This window comes from Peromyscus maniculatus, chromosome X (genome assembly GCF_049852395.1).
Source record: "Peromyscus maniculatus bairdii isolate BWxNUB_F1_BW_parent chromosome X, HU_Pman_BW_mat_3.1, whole genome shotgun sequence".
In the NCBI taxonomy this organism is placed as follows: Eukaryota; Metazoa; Chordata; class Mammalia; order Rodentia; family Cricetidae; genus Peromyscus; species Peromyscus maniculatus.
In genome coordinates this window covers 5326393-5347815 of record NC_134875.1, presented here as the reverse complement: position 1 = coordinate 5347815, position 21423 = coordinate 5326393, and the positions used below count along the sequence as shown (strand labels likewise).

Here is a 21423-nt window from a genome sequence, read left to right as displayed (position 1 = left end):
CTGGTGTGGCACATTTTAAGTATGATTTACTCAGCTCCAGAAGGGTCTCCTCCCTACTAGTACAAAATAGCCTGGGATCTTCTTGTGCTTTCCAGCCATGAGTGTGACCTTTAAAACCTAGTCTGTGATAGTAAGAAAATAAAATGGCTTAGAACAGTATTGTTAAGTCTCTTCCAAGAATTCATCACTCTTCACTTTGGTGCTAACAAGCAATGTGAAGCAGACTTTTGTGGCACCAGTTCAAAATGGGAACAGATCCACTGATCCTAAGACCATTTAAACAAAACCATACTTCCCTCTTTCCTCACCTCGCTCTTCCTCCCTCTCTCTTTCCCTCTCTCTCCTTCTTCCTCTCTGTCTTTCTCCCTCTGTCTCTCTATCTCTGCCTCTGTTCCTCCCTCCACCCATCCATCCCTTTCTGTCTCTCTCCCATGAGACAGAGTGTCATGTATCTAAGGCTGGCCACAAACTCTATGCAGCCAAGGATTGCCTTGAACTTCTGATACTCCTGTTTCTACCTCAACTGGAATTACCAGCGTATACCACCATGGTTGGTTTATGTAATGCTTGGATGGGACCTAGGGCCTTATGCATGCCAAGTGAGCACTCTACTGACTTGACCTACATTTGCCTAGGCTAACTTGAAACTCATGGTCATATTACCTCAACCTCCTGAGTGCTTGAATGACAAGTGTCTGCTACTAGGCTTAACTTCTTTTTCTTACTGTCATACCTTGCTGGCATCTTATCCCTGTCTTCCTCTGCTTCAATCTCCACAAACTTAGAGGTGAACACTCATTGAGGGGAGAACAAGGAAAAGAAATAATTCTTTTAAAATGTATAAATAGTTTTATTAATAAGCTATTATTTTAAAATGAAATCTTATGTTGCCCAGGCTGGCCTAAAACTCACTATATAGCTGAGAATGACTTTGAATTTCTAATCCTCTTTCCTCTACCTCCCCAGTGTTTGTGTTATCTTGTCTGGTTTATGAGGCATTGAGGATCAAACCCAGGGTTTCATGAAAGCTAAGGTAGTACTCTCCAAATTGAGCTACATCCCCAACCCAAAACAGCTTTGTTATATGTAGAAAATACGTGAGAAGCAGACTGAATGGAGTGCGAGGAAGAAGGATCATACCACAGAACTGTCTTATATTGTTTTTCTCTATTTCTTTTTTTGTAATATTTCATCTGTTGTCATAGTAGGTTTTGTTTTGGGTTTTTCTTTCTTTCTTTCTTTCTTTTATTGTTTTTTTGGTTTTTTGAGACAGGGTTTCTCTGTGTAGCTTTGCACCTGTCCTGGAACTCACTTGGTAGCCCAGGCTGGCCTAAAACTCATCTGCCTGGCTCTGCCTCCTGAGTGCTGGGATTAAAGTGGGTTTTTTTTTTTACAACAAAGATGTGAGATATTTTTCTCCTAATGATACAAGACTTTTCTCTCTCTGGATCTTACCACCAGCAGTTTTTTGAGTCACAGGAAATGCTCACCTGGTAGAAGGGAGAAGCTATCAGGAGGATCTAATGAGTGCTCTTACATGAATGGCAGATGAAAATGTGATGTGCTTTGGGAATAATTCTACCAAAGCTTTCTATATTTCTGATCAAATAAGATTTTTAAAATATTTCTATATAAATATTTTAACATTACTAGGATAAATATTTGTATGGGTATAGATCTTTTAAACTATCATGAATGTGAGACTGAAATCTTTTTTGTCAAGGAACATGTTGTATTTTGATTTATGTATATCTATTTCTGTATTATTAGAAATTGAAGGAATGACTCACAAGCAGGTTTGAGAAAGCTGATGCCCTATTCCATCTTCCTTCAAAATCTTGAGCTATCAGCTTTCTCTTTTCTCTGGTATCCTTTGTGTCTTTTAAAGCTTTCTCATTTCCATGTTAGGTATCTTGTTTGGGCATCCATGTTGAGGAGACTTTATAGGTGTAGATTCTCTGACATTTGTTGGAAACACTGTTTAACAGCCAGCTTTCTGTTCCTCTGGCTCTTATAATTTTTCTTTTCCTTCTTTCCAAATGAGCCCTGAGCTTTAGGTGCAGGAATTGTGTTATAGATGTATCAGTTGGAACTGGGCATCACATAATCTCTTATTCTCTGCATTTTGATCAGTTGTAGTTTTCTGTAATGATCCCCATGTGTTACAAAGAGAAGTTTTTTTTTGATAAGGGGTGAAAACTACACTTACCTGTGGGTATAAGGATAAATATTGAGAATGTAGTTATGAATTATGTTGATTTAGAAAGTGGAAGTTGTAGGTTCTCTTCCAAGATCCATGACTTATCTTGCCTTGCATTGTTTTTGGTTTCCAGTACAAGGCATAATTTCTCTTTTGTTGATCAGGTCTTATACCTAACTAGAATGTTTTTGGTTATCACCAAGATATGTGTGCCACTATTGCACCCTTATGGTTTTTGTGTCATTTTGGTTGTTCTGGTTTATAGGTGTCATAACTGGTTAAGACTATTGTTTGCTTTCCTTCATTGGAAGTTTCCACATGTGGAGGATTAATTTGATCAGATTAATTGTGGAAAGGTCCACTCTAAAAGTGGGAAGTACCCTTCCCTAAACTTTGGTCCTAGAGGGCACAAAAAGGAAAAAGCTAGTTAAGCTTAAGTATTCGTTGTTCTTTGCTTTTTGACTGTGAATGTGATGTGATCAATTGTCTCTAGCTCCTACTGCTGTGAGTTCCGTGCAATGATGGAATGTACCTTTGAACTGTGAGCCAAAGTAAACCCTTTATCCCTTGAGTTGCTTTTATCAGGATATTTTATCATAGTGATAGAACACTAAGTAATACAGAGCTCTTGACCTCTTGTTGGCTAAATGATTTCCATCTGCATTTTATTTCATCTCTTCCCAAACTCAACAAAATTGAACTCCTTCTTGTATCTTGGCTATTGCATTCCAGCACCATTTTGACCTTTCCTCCTCAGTCTTTATTGCCTTTGCTTTTTCCTTCAATGTAAATATCTTATCAGTGTTCCACCCTCAGCTTTCAGTTCCCATTATGCTACCAGCTTTGCTATGGTGATTTCATTTATTCCCATATAATGGAGTTATCACTGTGTACATGGCTTCTAAGTCTATCCCTGACATTGCCCTGGAGTGAATCTAACCTCTCTAATCCTGAATAACTCCCTTCCAGAAGTCCATGTGCTTTACAAGCTCATTGGGACCCTTTCTCTCTACACATCATAAAACCTGTTTTGTGGGGGGTTTTGTTGTTGTTTTGTTTTGTTTGTTTGTTTGATTTGTTTTTTTCAAGACAGGGTTTCTCTGTGTAGCTTTGCGCCTTTCCTGGAACTCACTCTGTAGACCAGTCTGGCCTCAAATTCACAGAGAGCCTCTGTCTCCCAAGTGCTGGGATTAAAGGCATACACTACCACTACCCAGCATTGTTTTTGTTTTTTGTCCTCTGTGTCCTCCAAACTTGAGGATCCTTAGTTGCTCATGTTCAATAATCTCAAGTCACCTTTAAAAATCTTTCTCCTGAAGCTATATAAGACGTGAGGAGACAGGAAAGAACTAAAGGCTTTTCAGCAGAAGCATCCCTTTCAACTAGAGGCTTTTTCGGGTGAAGACTTAGCATTTCAGTCAGACGATTTGTGGAATTGGTGAGGTGAGACGTGGCAGTGTCTTGTCCCTTTGTCTCTCTGATCTTGAGGCAAAATTTCTTAGGGTACACAATATATCACCACAGGTTAACAAGATTGGGTGGGCTAGAGGAATTGGCCACATTTCAGATTATAAGCCTCTTCCCACTGTACACTCAGACAATTGCATGGCATATACCTCTGCCCTACACAGAGACACACTGATGAGCAACATATGGAGTGGAAAGATGGTAAAAGAATGAGAGGTCAGGACCTTCTTTTCTGAGAAATGTTAGCACATGCAGAGTCACAGTGGTATCATATAACCAAGGAACAACAGAATGCCAACATTAGACATATAGACAAATTCTGTAAAGATATAAAATATAAACATTGTATTATGCTAGAATTTGAATAAAAACTACAGCAGCTTTGGCCTGACGATTTTTCTTGGTCACTTTGACCATTAAGAGTTAATAATACACTGCTTGGGGCATGGCAAAATTCCCAGGGTGGCTTGAAGATTTTGATTTTGTCTAGTGTCCTTGAAGATACCAAAGCTACCAGCCTGAGAACAGGCTGTAATATGCCTCCAGATAAAAATTGGATTATATGGTTAATGAGTAGGAATGATAACTGTTTATTAATGATATGATTTATGTTTTGGAAAATCAGAAATGTATCCATGCTTACTAAATGCTGTATAAATAAAGAAGCAATCTGACTGTTAGTCAGTCAGGCTGCAAAATTCACCTGAAAAAAAATCTTTCTCCTGACTTTCCTTTCATAAGTTTATCAGTTGCAACTCCTGTAGGTCCTACTTGTTACTCAACTATTTTCCCCATTTCTATTTGTGCTTCTTCATTTAAACCATACTTCTAAATTGGTTCCCCCTCTTTCACTGCCCTCCTTTTCCATTTTTTCCAGTATAGTATAGTGCTGTTATCCCTTGCACTTTTTTTGTTTTGAATTTAAATACAATTTGCCTTGGGGCATGATGGTACATGCCTATAACCCAACACTTAGGAGACAGAAGCAAGGTATTTCTGTGGGTTCAGTGTTACCCTGGTCTACATATCTCAAAAAAAGGACAATCATGCCACTGCCCCCACAAAAACCTCAGAAACTCTTCATGATTCATACCCTATACTTTAACCATGCAAGACTGACTGTTTCTTAGATTGGATTTTTGTCACCTTAACTTACAATCCACTTGTCTCTCTAATGCCTATCCTCCAGTCATCCTTTAGTGTCTTACTCAGTCTGAGTTGCTGTCCCATGCCATGAGTGGTCCTCTCAAGAAATCATTTTCTGTTTCATTGTTAGGTTCCTTTCTTGCAGTACATACCATAGCTTCTTTATGTGATAATTATGTCGTAATTTTCTTTACCAGCCCTTCCTGTCCATTATTCTGTGAGCTTATCAGGGCAGGCATCACCCTTTATCTCTCTAGCCTTAGTATAGTGGCTTCTGTACAGGAATGCTTTTGTTTGGGGAAATGCTGGCTGAGGATGGAACACAGCTAGGCAGGCAGTCTACACTGAGCTACATCCCCAGCACACACATGGGCTGTTACAATGACAGGATTTTAATTAAACTGTTTCATTAGAAGTGATAAAAAAAATGATTATATGGAAATGAGTAGAATAGATCTTTCTGTCAGGACCTCGAATCCTATGTCTATCATTGGAGGGAGGCATCCACAGAGAATTTGATATTTAGGGTTGTGGTACATGGATTGTTTTTTATGTCTATTCTGGAAATTCTTGGTTCTTTGCTTAGGATATCAGTAATGTTATATACTCGGGGGGGGGGAACATAATCTGAATTGCTCATACAAAGGTTTTAGAAAACTTCATTCTCATTTACAACATTTAGCTACTAAAATTCATCCTTCAAAATATGTAAATCAGTCATTAAAGCAATGTAATAAACAGATCCACTATTGATACTGCTTTCCTAAATTGAGTTCATTTCAGAGTCCTGTGTAGGGTAGCATAGAGAACAACCAAGGAAGTTGAGAAATAGTGCAGGATGAATGATACAGGTAGTCTAGTGGGAATGACATGGCAAATATGTGTAGTTCCAATATAGGGTAGTTTACATTCAGTTGTGTAAGAGGAATACAAAGGAAATTCATGGGGGGGGTGTCTTTCAGGAAGGGGTTTGGAAGAGCCTGTATGGATTTGATAGCCAGTAGGCATTGGACCTTAAAGGATGAATTTAGTTTCTAGTGGGCCAAGAAAGTGGAGGAAGTGGGATTTCAGGCTATAGGCAAGACCTGGCCCTCAATACAGAAAGGGGAAAAGCTCACATTTCAAGGTGTTTGAGATGGAGCTAGGGATGAGATCTGGGATCATCTGGTGAAGGTTAATGCTAGCATGGAAGGAGAGCTTGTGACACAGGAAGTAACAGAGACCTGCTAAGGTTCACAAGGAAATGGTGATAAAGTGAATACATCTTCAGGTAAAACAAATAGGAGAACTGCAGGCCCTAGACAAGGACTTGAGTGGGAAGGAGTGGGACAAGAGACTCCACAGACTTAGGCAGCAGTGTGGTCAGAAAGGGTACGGACAAGGATGCATTCACTTTGGTTCTCAAGTTTAAGTAATGGGAAGGGTAGCCCTCTGTTGAGAGAGTAAGGAAGTCAGAAAAGGATTTCCTTTGGGAAAATAATTGAAAGAGAAGGGCAGTGAGGAGAAGCCTCTCCTTATCTTCATAGGCCCAGTGTCTACTCCAGTGCTTTTGAGGATACATAAGTCAATTAGCAGTTTAATGGATAGTAGTTTGTAAAGAAAGAAAAAGAGAGAGAAAGCAAAGGAAGCAAGGGGGAAAAAGAGAAAGAAAGGAAAGTAGGTATAGCTGGAGCTATCTCCAGTCCCGCCTGGGCCAGCAGCCACTCAGACTCAAATAAACACACAGACACTTATATTATTTAAACTGTTTGGCCTAATGGCTCAAGCTTCTTGCTATCTAGTTCTTATATCTTAAATTAACCCATTTCTATAAATATATACCTTGCCACATGGCTCACGGCTTACCAGTATATTACACGTTACTTCTCATCGTGGCGGCTGGCAGCATCTGCTTACTCGGCCTTCCTGTTCCCAGAATCCTCCTCTCTGCTTGTCCCACCTATACTTCCTACTTGGCTACTGACCAATCAGCATTTTATTTATCAATCAATCAGAGCAACACATTCACAGCATCCCCAGAAAGTAGGAGTAGCAGCCATATCTAGAGAAGAAAATTTTACCCTTTAATGTGTGAGAAAGGCAAATGAATGTATCTGTGGACAGAGGAAAGTAAAAATGCTCTTTTCTTCTCCCCCTGCTTTAATACAAGAGAAAGAGGGGTCCTTTCTAGACTTGGATCTTGGAGAAGGCAGAGGGTTAAGGGCTCAAGTCCCCATTTGTGAGGCAGAGTTTAGAAAGGAAAAAGGGCAATTATTCCTATGAGACAGGAGGTGAAGAAAAGTTTCCAAACTGCTACAGTGGGGATTCAAATGTATGCCAAGAAGACTTCCTGGCAGCATAATCTAAGTGTGATTGCATTTAACACAAAAAGGGCTGCTGCATGAACAGCACCACTTGATGAAAAATTTGAAACTGTTAAACTAGTATGGATCATCTCAGTCATTGTTGTCATTATTTGAAGTCTGAAGTAAACTTGCTGTTGAATGCAAGAAATGGTGTCTGAAGGGCAAGAACTGAGCTGAGTTCATGTTTATTGAGACTGCCCCTTTGGCCCTCTCTTGCCTTCTGAACCATTACTATCTTCACCACTCAACATGTTCAAATCAGGACTTAACTTGAAATTCAACTGCAACTTTTATAGCACCACAGAGCTCTCAGTGTGCATGGCTTTTAGATTGCATTTTATGTTTTATCTGAAATACTTCTTGTTTGATGTCTGCTTTTCAAACATCAGAAGTTATCACAAATTACATGTAGCTCAGCATAAATTTTAGAGAAGTGATATGGCTTTGTAAGGAGAAACCAGAGTCAAGTACCTGTGTGCAAAGCATGGAAAGACTACAGAAAGCAGTTTATCAACATAACAAAATATGGCAAAGTTCAGTTGTTGATTTCCTTGATTGTTTGGTCATTTTGTATTCAAATGGAGCAATCAAAATTTCTTATTTTTTTTTCAGTTTTTTTTATTTGTTTTCTTTTGTTTTGAGACAGGTTTTTGTATGTAGCTCTGGCCATCCTGGAACTCACTCTGTAGACCAGGCTGTCCTCAAACTCACAGAGATCCACTTGCCTCTGCCTCCCAAGTGCTGGGATTAAAGGTGATATCAAGCTAGATGAAAGTTTCTTAAAGTATCAGCCCCAGCCTATTAGTGACTCATGAATCATTGTGTCTCCTTAATGGAATAGAATAGAAAACAGGTAAAGCATAACAGCATAGGGGTGTATAGTTTGCTGAGATGTTTCTTCTAAGGGTGTGTGCATGTGTGGGGCACTGTGCTAGGTCATGGTGTTACAGTTAATCCCTTACTTATAATCATGATCCAGAAAGTTTGAAAGGCACTCTTTAGATATAAAGCATAAGGTTCAGATACCAGCCTCACAGGTGCTACTGATACGGAGATCTATAAGGAGACTTGATTGCAAAGCTCATCTAGTGTGCTACAGCTAGCATACGTTATGGGTTCAGTGACCTCTGTCAGAGTGAGGCTCAGTGAATTTCCTGCATAGAGACTTTGAAAGTCACGTAGTATTTATGTGATTCAGTGTTCTCATCTGCAGTGTGAATAATAATAGTTCTTACCCCATAGATTTTTTTGTGACGATTCAAAGTGCCCATAACACTGTCTGACACTCAGTAAGTGCCTAATAAATGCCAGCTGTTCTGTTATTAGCCCACCATTTTTCCCAGCAGGTGTACCGAATAAGAATGACTACTACAACTCCCCACAGACTATTAATAAAGGAATTATGATAGTGTGTGGGAAACTTTAAGCCCCTTAAAAAAAGATGCTATATAAAGATTAGTGGTATTATTAACAAACCATGAGTTGAACATTGATAAAGGACTAGAAGTCACCAAAGTATTAAATCCAGAAAGCATCCGAACCAGTAGTGCAGAATAGAAGTGATGCTATGGAATGAAAGGAACCCTTCAGAGAGTGCTTTCCATCATTCTCTTTCTCTTTCCTCAGTCTATGTAGACTTAACTGCTTTTAGCGAAACGTGCATAACTCACTTCAGATTTGTGTTTGCACTTCCCATTTCTTAATGACATTCTAGATTAAGGTTAAGAACCACAGTATTTCCCCCTCATTCTTCTGTGAGCTGATGAGCAGTCATGAAAGTGCAGCTTTTGTTTTCATCTGGGAGTATGACATATCTTGTATCTGTTAAGGTAGGCAAGTGTAAGGGGACTTTCACTGGCTGTCTCAAATTTCAGGAGGAAAGCAACTAACTGGCTTGCCCAGCCTTCACTGTGGCTGGTGGCATGTTGCCTCCAAAGATGGGAGCAGTGTCTTTAATTGCACCTTCTGAACATTGGCAGGCATTAGTCTCCTTGATCACCTTTAGTTTTCATGGTATCTGCTGCTTATTTCTTCTTGCCTAGATTTTTCTAAGTATGTGTTTCTATTTTTTATTAATGCATAGTAATGTATATTCTTGTAGGCAGTAATGTGACATTTCATTTTATTTGTACAATTGGTTCTTTGGAGGGGGTCTGGCTTTTATGAAATCAAACCCTGTCATGTGAATTAAGCCCTGGACCATTTTACCTGTGTCCTCTCCTGCTCAGCTTTAAATGTGCTGACTTATAAGTAAAATTAAATAAAAATTAGTGAAGTGAGTTATGCACATATACTTTTGATCATTTGAGAGTTATAAATAAGCCTGTGAATAGAGAATCCAGAGGGAGTTTTATTCTCTGCCTTTGTTATTCAGCTCAGAAATGGAGAAATATTTCTAGATTGTATTAAATTTTAAATGACACAAAGATTTAGTGGACTCCTCCTTTTTAGGTTGATTACAGAATGAACAGATAAAAGGAAATAGCGTTTTGAGATCAGAATTGAAATGAGAAGTGCTTGTACACATTTCCCTGCGTTCAGCCTACATGTGACTTAAGTACTATAAAATATGTCTTCAATTTTCTGTTTCTTTTTGGTGCATGCTGTTTTCCCTTGAATATGCAATAAATTAGCTAATTTTGGGGCTAGGTGGTGAGCCCCCAAAACGTAAAAAAAAAAACACTAAGAACCTTGGAGATGAAGATGGGTTTTGTGGCAGTGTGGCATAAAGAAGGCAGAAGATGCCAGCAAAAGTCAGTTAGACCTTTGAGCATGGAATGAAGGAGGAAAGCCACAGATTCAGATTCAGCAGTAACTTCATCATTGTTCTAAATGGCCACCATTTTCTCCTTGCATGTAGCCTTGCCTATAGTCAGTCTCATTCTCTTTCTCTCTCCCACCTGCTCTCTTTCTCTCTTCCTCCCTCCCCTCCCCACTCTGTGTGTGTGTGTATGTATGTATGCATGTATGTCTACCACTTCACTCTTTTTACTGTACATAATCTATATTGATGGAGGAGCATTTCTGCAAAGATTCAGAGATTTTACCTCACAACAAAGGCCTGGGCCACGATGAACCATTCATTATCTGCATAACTTACAAAGAAGTTCCATAAATACATTAGTTTATTTCAGAAAAATAAATAAATATTCTTCAAAAAAAAAACCTAGCCATAATTTTCAATCTCCTGTCTTGCCTTCTGAGAGACTTAACCTCTTTCTCTTTGATCTCTCCCCTCCACTGCTGGCTTCCTCAAAGCCTTTGACTGTGTTTGGTTCTTCTCAGCATTGCCTAGCTCCTGGACTCAGGGTCTCATCTAGATACCCCTCAGAATTTCTGTCTGCTTCAAAAGAACTGAATTACCTGCCTGCCTATGCCTTATGAATATCCACTCCAGAACTCACTAACACCATCCATGTACCTGCCCCCACTCCCATTCATTCAGAACTATTCCAAAAATGGCACTAGACCTTACACATTATAAAAGCAGGGCTTGAGGAGATGGCTTGGTTAGTAAAGCATACAAATCTGAGTTCAATCCCCAGAACCTACATTTAGAAAACTGAACATGGTGGTGTGTGGTTATAATCTCATTGCTGAGGAGGTTAGTAAGAAGATCCCTGGAGCCTGGACTAATTGGTGAACTCCAGGTCAGTGAGTGACTGTCTCAAAAAAACACAGGGAGGGGAGTGGGATTTGAGATTTGAGAGATAGTTTAAGTGCTCTTATAGAAGACCTGAGTTCAGTCCTCAGCCTCCACATCAGATGGCTCACTGTTGTCCCCTTCTGGCTTCTGTGAGCACTTAGTTCACATATACACTACCCCCCCACACACACACACAATGAGTCTCTTGAGCCTTCCCTTATACTCCACACCCCTTCCTTTCAAAGAGTACGTAGAAAATATATATAAAATATAAACCATTTCAGGCAGGGGTACATCCTTTGACTACCAGGATTCAGGCTGGGTAATTTCTTCCATTTTATCTTCTACTTTAGCTACCTCTAAGTTTTATTTGCTCTGGTTTTCTTTCCATTGTGTGTGTTTGGGGGGGTTGTTATTATGAAAGTTGTTTTTCATTCTGTTTCAGACTTGTTTAACCAATGTTTATTATAATCTGTTCCTCTTCACTCAAAATTTCCATACGATTTTTTATTTATTTCAGCACATTATCATTTATAGTAGTGTCTAGTTACTATAATTCAAACTCTTTGTGGCTTTTCTACAAAAGGGGAGTCTTGAGTATGTTTACTGCTGTATTTCTGATACTACCTGGAAGCTCCTGTTCTTTGGAATATTATCTATGGAAATACTCTGAGCCTGGGATTGAAAGGGTTATAAATTTATATAAGGCCCTCAGGCAGCTTGAGAAGGTTGTAAATTCATTCTCCAGTTGGGAACAATTCAGTTTCTGATTTAGGGTACATGCTAGGCTGACCTATGGCTGGGGAGTCTCTCGGTAGACAGTTGTTAGAGATATGTTTTCTTCTTTGTTCAATACCAGTAATTCAGACTCAGGTTCTCTTGGAACCCAAAAGAGGTTATTTCCCATTTTATCCCCTGCTTATGTGGTAACATTTTGAATTTTGAAGGCCAGGCTTCTTTGAAGGAGGTTTCCAATATGAATTCCATCTTGGGTGAACCCACAGTTTCATTTTCCATCTCACAAACCCCAGGAGGCCAAGAAAACTAAGTCATTAAAGTCTTTATTCCTGTTTGTTCCTAGTTTTTGGCTTCTCTACATTAATTCCTCTCTCACAGGTTCATTAATACATTGAAAAACTTTTTCTATTATATATAGTACTCTTTGTTGTGTTCAGCAAAAGTTTCATGATACAATTGTCCAAGGTTGTTTGACCTGTGCAATGCATGTGGTCAAGAATAGCTGTAAATGTAGCCCAACACAAAACCATAAGCTTACTTAAACGTGTTATGAGAAATTGATTCTGAGACTTTTGTGTGTAACCCTGTGCCTACCTGGCTCCCGCGTCGTCCTTGCAGTCTTATATTAATTACGAACTGTATGGCCTGTTGGCCCAGGCTTCTTGCTAGCTAGATCTTACATCTTAAATTAACCCATTTCTATAAATCTATACTTTGCCATGTGGCTTGTGGCTTACATCTTGCTTCTTTTGGGCAGCTGGCAGTGTCCTCTCTGTTCTGCCTTTCTCCTTTCTCCTCTCTAGTTCGAATGTCCCACCTAACCCTATTCTGCCTCACCATTGGCCAAACGGCTTTGTTTATCAACCAATCAGAGTAACATATTTTCACAGCATACAAAAAGACATTCCCCCATCATTTGTGGGTTTGTGGCAACTCACTTACACAGTTGTCAGGTGTGAAGTTTGTAAATGACAACATTGTTTTGCAATGTGAAAGGGTTGGACATACCAGAGTATCACATTTCTAGATAACCCTCCCTCTTGGGTTGAAATTTAACTTTCCCTTTAGCTTGTTAGGTATAAGTGTCTTGTTCTTTCTTCTTCCTGCCTTTTTTGGTATAAATGTGAGTTTTCTAGAAAAGTATGTTTTCATCTGCTTGCTGGGCAAACTTTCTCTCATGTCCACCAGAATTGCCTTTCTAAGCAAGATTTACAAATCTACAGTGTCATATTTCTCCTTAGTGGCTACATAGCTTTAAGTGCTTGTTTAAAATGACTCTCCCATATTCCCTCAAAATATATCCTCGCTGGGTGGTGGTGGCACACACCTTTAATCCCAGCACTTGGGAGGCAGAGCCAGGTGGATCTCTGTGAGTTCGAGGCCAGCCTGGTCTCCAAAGTGAGTTCCAGGAAAGGTGCAAAGCTACACAGAGAAACCCTGTCTCGAAAAACCAAAATATATATATATCCTCTATGTGCCTTACTTGATTCAAACTTCAAGATCATAGGCATTTTCTTTACTAAATCTAAATGGTTCTTGTTCCCAGCCTGACTTGGTTCAGAAGTAGTCTTGGCTAGTTTTCCTACCTCTGTATGGTCTCCTCTCCACCATTCTGCTACCTGGATGCAGTTCTGATTGTCTCATCAATGTTATTGCAAACCTCTGTCTCTTCCACAGAGTGGTCCCATCTCTGTATTTTTGTTTCCTCTCCTATTCTCTTACAGTCAGACTGAGGTATTTGCTAATAGCCATGTATACAAAATATTCTAAACAGACGAAGCACATAATACAGTATGACAAATATAATTTTACATTCATATCAATATACAAAATATTTCAAACAGGAGTAGGAACATATGTACAATATGACAAATATAGTTCTGAATTTGTATCATATACAAATTATCTTAAACAGAAATAGAAAAATAGTTTACATTTGTATCAATATATAAGAATCCATACCAGTACAAGTTATCTAAGACTGATAAGATAAATTAGTTTACAAGTAGATACAATAATCTACCTCAATATCCTATCCTATGTATTCCCCTTCTATCTATACCCTTTTTTTGATTTCCAAAAGGTGAATCCTGAGTCTAAACCTTATTGTTCCACCCCTAAACCTATTACAACTTATAACCAAATCTTAACAGTTGACAATTATCCATAACCCTGAGAAAATAAATCCTTTTGGGAGAGGGAGCGTCATTTTCTTAAAATCGCTTTCTGCTGTCTTGGGGGCAATGGAATCTCACTGGGATCCTATAAGAAAGCTAAAACACCTTGGGCACCAGAATATTGCAGATAATCCACAGATACTGGTAATGGAACTATTTATTCAGAAATTATATTGGAGAGAACAACTCACTAAACAGAATAAGGCAAAATCATCACAGAATCCTGGAAAGCTGATGTCCTGTCCCACGCTGCTCCTACCTGAGTCAGTCCACACCATGTGAGCCATACATATCCCTCAACTCTTAAACTAGCTCCAAGGCTAGGGGTTGGTATCTCAAGGTCATAGGTGGAACAGGTACGCACTACACTGTACCCTCTTCATCTATCTCCTGTGGAGAATTTCTAACTCCTTACAGTGATATTGTCCTCCTTGTTGTTTTCTCCATTTAATACCTTGTTTATAGTGGGTCCTCAGTAAATATTGACCCAATAAATATACTAAAGTTAATGAATGGAATAAATATGAATCTTTAGCAACCAGTCTGTTAGAATGATCTGTGTAGGCAAAGTGTATATTCAACATATTTTAATTTTGTAAGTGTACATGTATGTGCAGGTAGGTTTACTCACTGTACGGAGGCCAGAGGTTGGTATTATGTTTCCCTCAACCATTTCTCCACCTCATTTCTTTGAGACAGGGTCTCTCAATGAATCTGGAGCTCACTGTTTTTCAGCTAGGTTGGCTGTCAACAAGCCCCTAGTGATTCTCTTGTCTTTGCTTCTCCCAGTGCTAGGGTTAAAGATACCTCCACAGCTGACTTTTTACATGCATTCTGGGGATGTGAACTCAGGTTTCTGTGCTTACAGATTACCCACTGAGCCATCTACCTAGCCCTCAATTTAATCTTTAAATAACTGTTGTATATTCCTGATTGGAAACCCAGGCTGGTGAGATGGCTCAGTGGTTAAGAGCACTGGCAAATGTTCCAGGGGACCAGAGTTCAGTTCCTAGCACCTACATGGCAGCTCACAACTGTCTGTTACTCCAGTTCCAGGGGTCCAACACCCTCACACAGACATACATGTGGGTAAAACAGCAATGTATATAAATAAGTCATTTAAACAAAAACAAAACAGTTTTAAAAAGTAATACCCTTCCTGTGTACTTTACCACATTATCCCATGCCTTCTCCACAAACAACCAGTGTATTCATTCAATGAATCACATGCCCACCTAGTGCTAGGGGAGACCGTGAGTATCGCTTATCCAAAGTGCTGGGGCAAAATATATTTCCAATGTTGGTGTTTTCTGCATTGTGGAACATTTCCATAGGCTTTATAGGCTAAGCATTTATAATATGAAATACTCCAAAACACAAAATTTTCTAAGTATGTTATGGTTGAAATGTTTCATATTTGGAGCTCTGGGAATTTTGGATTTTCAGATTAGGGATGCTCAACCTCCACAAGTTACTTGCAACCTTTGCCCCCTTTAACCCTAATGGTAGCATGCAATATACAATCTCTGTGTCTTGCTTTTTTGTTCACCAATAGAAATTACATAATGAATAGGCTTCTCCACTCTGTTTAGAACTAAACAGTATTCTCTTGTCTTTGCTATAAATTATTAGTCTTTTCTTGATAGATATATTAAAATGCTTCCATTTTGGCACAATGTAAATACTTCAATGAAAGGCCTTGCATATTCGTCATTTTGTATATATTCACATACCTCTTAGGCTAACTGGTTTGAAGTAGAATTACTGTTTTTGGAAAATGCCACTTTATAGCAGATATACTAGTATACACTCTTGGTTAGAATGCCTGGTCTTAGCCTCTCCAATGTGTTAGTTTCCCATTACTGCTATGATGGGCTGAGTGAATAAAAAAGCTTATTATATTATAGTTGTAGAGCTCAGAAGTAAGTGAGGGGGAGAGAGGGAGGGAGGGAGGGAGGGAGGAAAGGGGAGAGAGAGAGAGAGAGAGAGAGAGAGAGAGAGAGAGAGAGAGAGAGAGAGAGAGAGAGAGAGAGAGAGAGAATATATATGAATATTTCTGGGCTACAATCAAGGTATCTATACAGAGCTGCATTCCTTCTCGAGACCCTAGGTTGGAATCCATTTCCTTGCCTTTGGGCCTTCCAGATGCCACCTGTGTTCCTTGTCTTGTTTCCCTTCTGCTTCTCTCACTGCCTCCTTTACCTCCCTCTTGTACTCATTGTTCTCTTAGGATTATGAGGGAGTCCCATACAATCCAGGCTACTTTCTTTCTGTTTTAAGGCCAGCTATTAGCAATCATAACTCCTTCTGGGACCTTAATTTGAGTGGCTCCCAAGATTAGATCACAGCCATTTTGGGAGGTCACTATTCTATCTACCATATCAACTCAGGGTGTCTTCTAACTCTTTTATTTTTGCATCATGATAGGCAAAAATGTAGAATCATAGTTCTGCTTTGTATCACATGAAATTGAATGCTCTTTGATATTGCACCATTATGTTCTATCTTCTGCTCATTTCATTTTTGGTCTTGTTAAGTGCAGGCACTCCTTGTTTAATAGCTCTATTGACTTGTAGTATGAGTTGTTCATGCTTGCTTGTATTTACAGTGCTTTTGCTATGGAAAACTTTAGGATATTCATTTGGTAGAATTTGTTGACCATGTGGTAGGGATCCCTAAGACCATCTTCAGGTATAGTGATTTCACTAGAACTTCCAAGGCTCAACATTTATTTGTATGATTTATTTGTATGTACAGGTATGATTTATTACAGTCAAAAGGTAGAGAGTAGAACCAGCCAAGAGAAAGCTGCACAGGACAAAGTCCAGGAAACCAGCCACAGCTTCCAGAGTTCTCTTCCAGTGGTGAGGACAGGATGCCCCTGTGATATTTCCAACAAAGAAAGGTCATTCTGGGTTTTTATCAAAAGCTGCTTACAAAGGCACCTATGCTCTAATGTTTATCAAAATTATAGAGTTGCTAAAAAGGGAGAGTGTAGCATGAATCTTAAAAGTTCTTATTAATAAAATCAAACCTGAGGCGAGTTATTGGGGTCCATGCTGGTAGATCAGAGAGACAGAACAAGCCACAGCTATCTCACCTCACCGCATCCTCAGCTGGTCTCGTCTCCTCAGACTGGAGGCCTCTGAGTCCTCATCTGGAATGGGTTTCAGCTGAATTACTGCTCAAAAGCCTGAATGCTTAACCAGCCACATGCTTAACCAGCCAAAATCTTCTAGTTTTTGGTCCTCATGCCTTATATATCTATTTGCTTTCTACCACCACTCCCTGGGATTAAAGGCTGGCTTTCTGGGATTAAAGGCGTGTGTCACCATGCTTGGCTATTTCCAATGTGGCCTTGAACTCACAGAGATCGAGGGATTTCTATCTCTGGAATGCTAGGATTAAAGGTGTGAGTGCCACCATTTTCTAGCCTTTATATCTAGTGGCTGTCTGTTCTCTGACCCCAGATAAATTTATTAGAGTACACAATATTTTGGGGAACACAATACCACCACAGGAGAGCATGTAAGACTTAGGGCTCAGGGATTTTAGAAGGAGTTGTTCATTAAGGTACCTGCTCTCTAGCATATACCAGATTCTAGACTCCAAGAAAGAAGTCAGGGGTTGAAATACCCAGGTCATTTATACAGAATACAGTTTCAGCATAGAAAACCACTTTAGTGAGTTAGGTAATGGTGGGAATGCTCCAAAATCCAGATTTGTAGGTAACAACAAGGGCATATAAGGTAATCAGGCCTTCATAAGGAGAGAGAGCTGAGGCCCATGAAGGCAGCCTTTCTTTGTACAATTTGCCTTTATAACTTCTGGGGTGTGTAGCTTACTTAGGAAATACTCCCCTAATCAGTACTACAAAAGCATTCACTATTGTATGTTCTTCTAGGAGTTTGATTTCTTTGGGAGTGTAATTGGATGAAAAAAGAAATAAAAGGAAAGGAAAGGAAAGGACATGACTGCTCCTAGGTATGGTGGAGGAGAAATTAATTATAAATAAAATAAAGAGCATAGGAAGAGACAGGGACATCTGGGAGAGTCCAGACTGGACATGACCAGGTTTAGCTGAGCCATGTGAAGAGAAGGTGGAGGAGGGAGAGGGGAGAGAAGGGAAACCGGTGCTGTAGCTAAGAGGGCAAAAGAGAAAGGGGGCCAGATAACCAAATATCTGAACTATATATGGAAGAGCCTTTGGGGAAAGGGCAGCCAGGCCTGGGCTGGAGACTAGGATAGAGGGAAGGGTATGCCAGCCATACCTTGTAACAGGTAGGGACTGAGGGATGCTAGGAGAACCTGACAGCCAGGTCCACTTTGATATGTTAAATAGGCACCTCAGCCATTTGTCCCAGATTTGAAACTTAATAGGAATATATTTGTGCAGGGCCCTTGTTGTTGAAATATTATTTGTTGACTAGTCCACTGATAGATAGGTAGTCTATGATGTGTCATATTTCTCTTCTTGCACCAGTCATTCTAACAGTGTACCAATTATTTTTTGTAGCCCAGGATCATATGTATACTGGCCAAGTATTCTACCACTGAGCCATAAAACCAGCCAAAGCTATTTTAATTGTTGAAGACATGGGCTTTTTTTTCCATTAGAGGAGGGGGCAAGGTCTCCTGTAACCCAGGCTAGCCTTGAACATGTTGTATAGATGAGGCTGTCCATGAAATCCTCTCCTGATTCTTTTAGCTCTACCTCCCAAGTGTTAGGAATAGAGATGTATGCTACCACATCTAGCTCTTAGCTGCTCAAGATTTGTAAGATGTTTCACTGTCTGAGAGGGTGTAGCTAGAGTTTTCCTGCCTTGCCCACAGTCAGGACAAATCTTTGTCATCCGCCAGTCCCACAGCCGCTCGGACCCAACCAAGTAAACACAGAGACTTATATTGGTTACAAACTGTATGGCCGTGGCAGGCTTCTTGCTTACTGTTCTTATATCTTAAATTATTCCATTTCCACAAATCTATACCCTGCCATGTGGCTCGTAGCTTACCGGCATCTTTTCATGCTGCTTGTCAGGGCGGCAGCTGGCAGTGACTCCTTCTGCCTTCCTATTCTTTTATTTCTCCTCTCTGTTAGTCCTGCCTATATTTCCTGCCTAGCCACAGGCCAATCAGTGTTTTATTTATTGACCAATCAGAGCAACTTGACATACAGGCCATCCCACAGCACTTTCTCGAGAGGGCCTGGAATCTTTTCCAATGGGCCCCGACTGTCTCTACCCCAGGGTTTTTATAGAGACGCCAAGGGGTGGAGCAAAAGACCTCCTCTCACAGCACAGCCAAATGCAGACCATCTCAGACACCTGCACTCAGGCCCGTGGTCCTAATCATCCTCTATGCAGACCTGCTGGGTAAAGCCACGAGGAACCTGAGAACAGGTTCCCACAGGGCATACAGAGCATCCCACAGCAAGAAGGCCAGCCTTCCTTTGTTCCTCTTCTCTTTTTATCTCTTCTCCCTGTAGTTTTGCATGGGCATTCAATGCCTTTGTCATGGTAGGGCCTACAGACCTGGAACTGATTTCCACTGTCTCTAGGCACTCCCTAAGGAGCACTATTATTTGAATGTTGTAGACAAGCAAATGCATATAGTACAGTGGCACATGAGAACATTCAAAAAAGGGTTTCCTAGAAGAGAAAAATACTGGAAGATGAGTAGGAGTGGCAGCCAGGTTAGGGCTAACTGAATAAGTGGTGTGCAATGTGAAGAAACCAGACAGATTGGCAATCTAGGGGTTTGTTGTCAAGGGCCATGGTATATGTATAAGGGTGCTAGAAATCGACAGTACTATGGTAAAAGGCAAGCAAAAGCTTGTAGAAACTGTCTCAACATTTTTCTTTTTAAAAGTTGTTCTTTTGTGTGTGTGTGTGTATGTGTGTGTGTGTCTGAGAGAGAGAAAGAGGGAGGAGAGAGGAGAGAGGAGAGAGGAGAGAGAGAGCCTAGTTTTCATAGTACTGGAAGTGCTATACGTGCTACTGGAGGAGAAAGATAGTCATCAACCTTACCCAGCTATGAACCCTCTGAGCTACAGTAATGACTGGCCTGTCAAGACTTGTCCATTGATACAATAGTGATGCGAATGTGATGGGATTAACCAGCCACTTTGTGATTGAATCCAGTGTCTACTCCACAAGGTACTGCTAATGGGCCAGAAACCTGTGACTAAATAGGTTATAGGCTGTAGGGGAAAAACTAATACTAGATTCTACTAAATGAACATAGTAGCAAAACAACTCCTTATGATTTATTGCTAGACCCATAGACCCATAGTGCATCCTCCAACCCTCACCAGAGAAACATCTTTCTCTTATAGTAGATGACAGTTAACACAGGGACACACAACTGGCCAATGTGTAGAAAATAAAACACTGTCATGTGCTCAGCCTAAATGGGATGTCTGTACCCTCACCCCAAGGCTCAAGAATCTTTACAGAAAAAGGAGAAGATTTTAAGAAACAGAGGTGGTAGATAACTATAAGGAAACTGTGTTTTCCAGACATAACAGGACAACTGCACCTATGAACTCTGTGATTGTGATGACATTTAGAAAACATGCACAAGCCTAAGGCATACTAAATACCAGAATGGAATCTGAGATGTGGGCATGGCACATCCTATTCCTAGCTGAGGAGATCTTAGCATTTGATAGCTGCTGAGTGAGGAAGAGTCTGTCTTCTTTTAGGGTGTGACCACTCCTAGGTCAACCCATGCTCCAGGGCAGGACTTACACCCAAGAGTATTTGAGCAACACATATTGGTTGTGATAACTTTAAAAAATAAGTTAGGGAGGTAGGGAGATGGGGGTGGATGTGGAAGGAGTTGGGAGAGGGGAATTAAGATGCTCAAAATATATTGTATGAAATTCTCAAAGTATGAATAAAATTATTTTCATTACTTAGACTGCAGTACCTTCTATGATTCTTTAAATGTGAGGGTTATTCAGACTTTCAAAAAACCATTTTCTGAAATGAAGAAACATTGTTTCTTAAGTGTAATCTAAAAGGTACAAATGAGGACATTGTATGTCCTAAAATAGTAGAATGGTAGCTTTTACAAAGGTCATCAGTTCAGAAGAATATCAGGAATTAATATTGGAAAAAAATGGTCCTGTAAATTTCTGTTAAAATGAAGTAAAACTCAAGCATAGAGACACATACCTATCATCTAAGTACTGGAGAGACTGAAGAAGGAGGATTGCCAAGAACTGAGACCATCCTGCTCTGCATAGAGAATTCCAGGCAAGCCAAGAATGAGACTATGTCTAAAAACAAACAAACCCACCAAAGCAGAAATAAAAATGTCAGAAAAGAACCACTTAGTAAGTGGCCCCCTAGAATCTTGAGGTTAGATATTCAGAGAAATAATTCTGTTTACTTTTTCAAAGGAGTTGATCTTCTTAAACATCTATGTGTTGCTGTGGGAAGGTCATGTCATTTGAAGGCACTTAGAAGTGTACAGAGCTCCTCAGTATATCCCCTAGGATACTGTTTTTTCTTTGTTCTTCTGGCACTAAGGATTCGCACCTAGGCTCTTATGCATGTTAGGCAATCAATCTCACCACTGCACAATACCCAGGTCCCCAAATACTACAGACATGATTTCCATGGAACTGTCTTCCATTTGAGATGACCTTGAGTCTTCATCAGTCTGCTCTGAACATCCAGTTCTGAGGTGACACTACAG

At 40.0% G+C, this 21423-nt stretch overlaps 1 protein-coding gene across 9 annotated transcripts in view; it reads left to right on the top strand.

The window, feature by feature from the left end:
- Positions 1–21423, top strand: part of Mtm1 (myotubularin 1) — a 139221-nt gene that overhangs the window by 61743 nt on the left and 56055 nt on the right. The window lies entirely within an intron of this gene.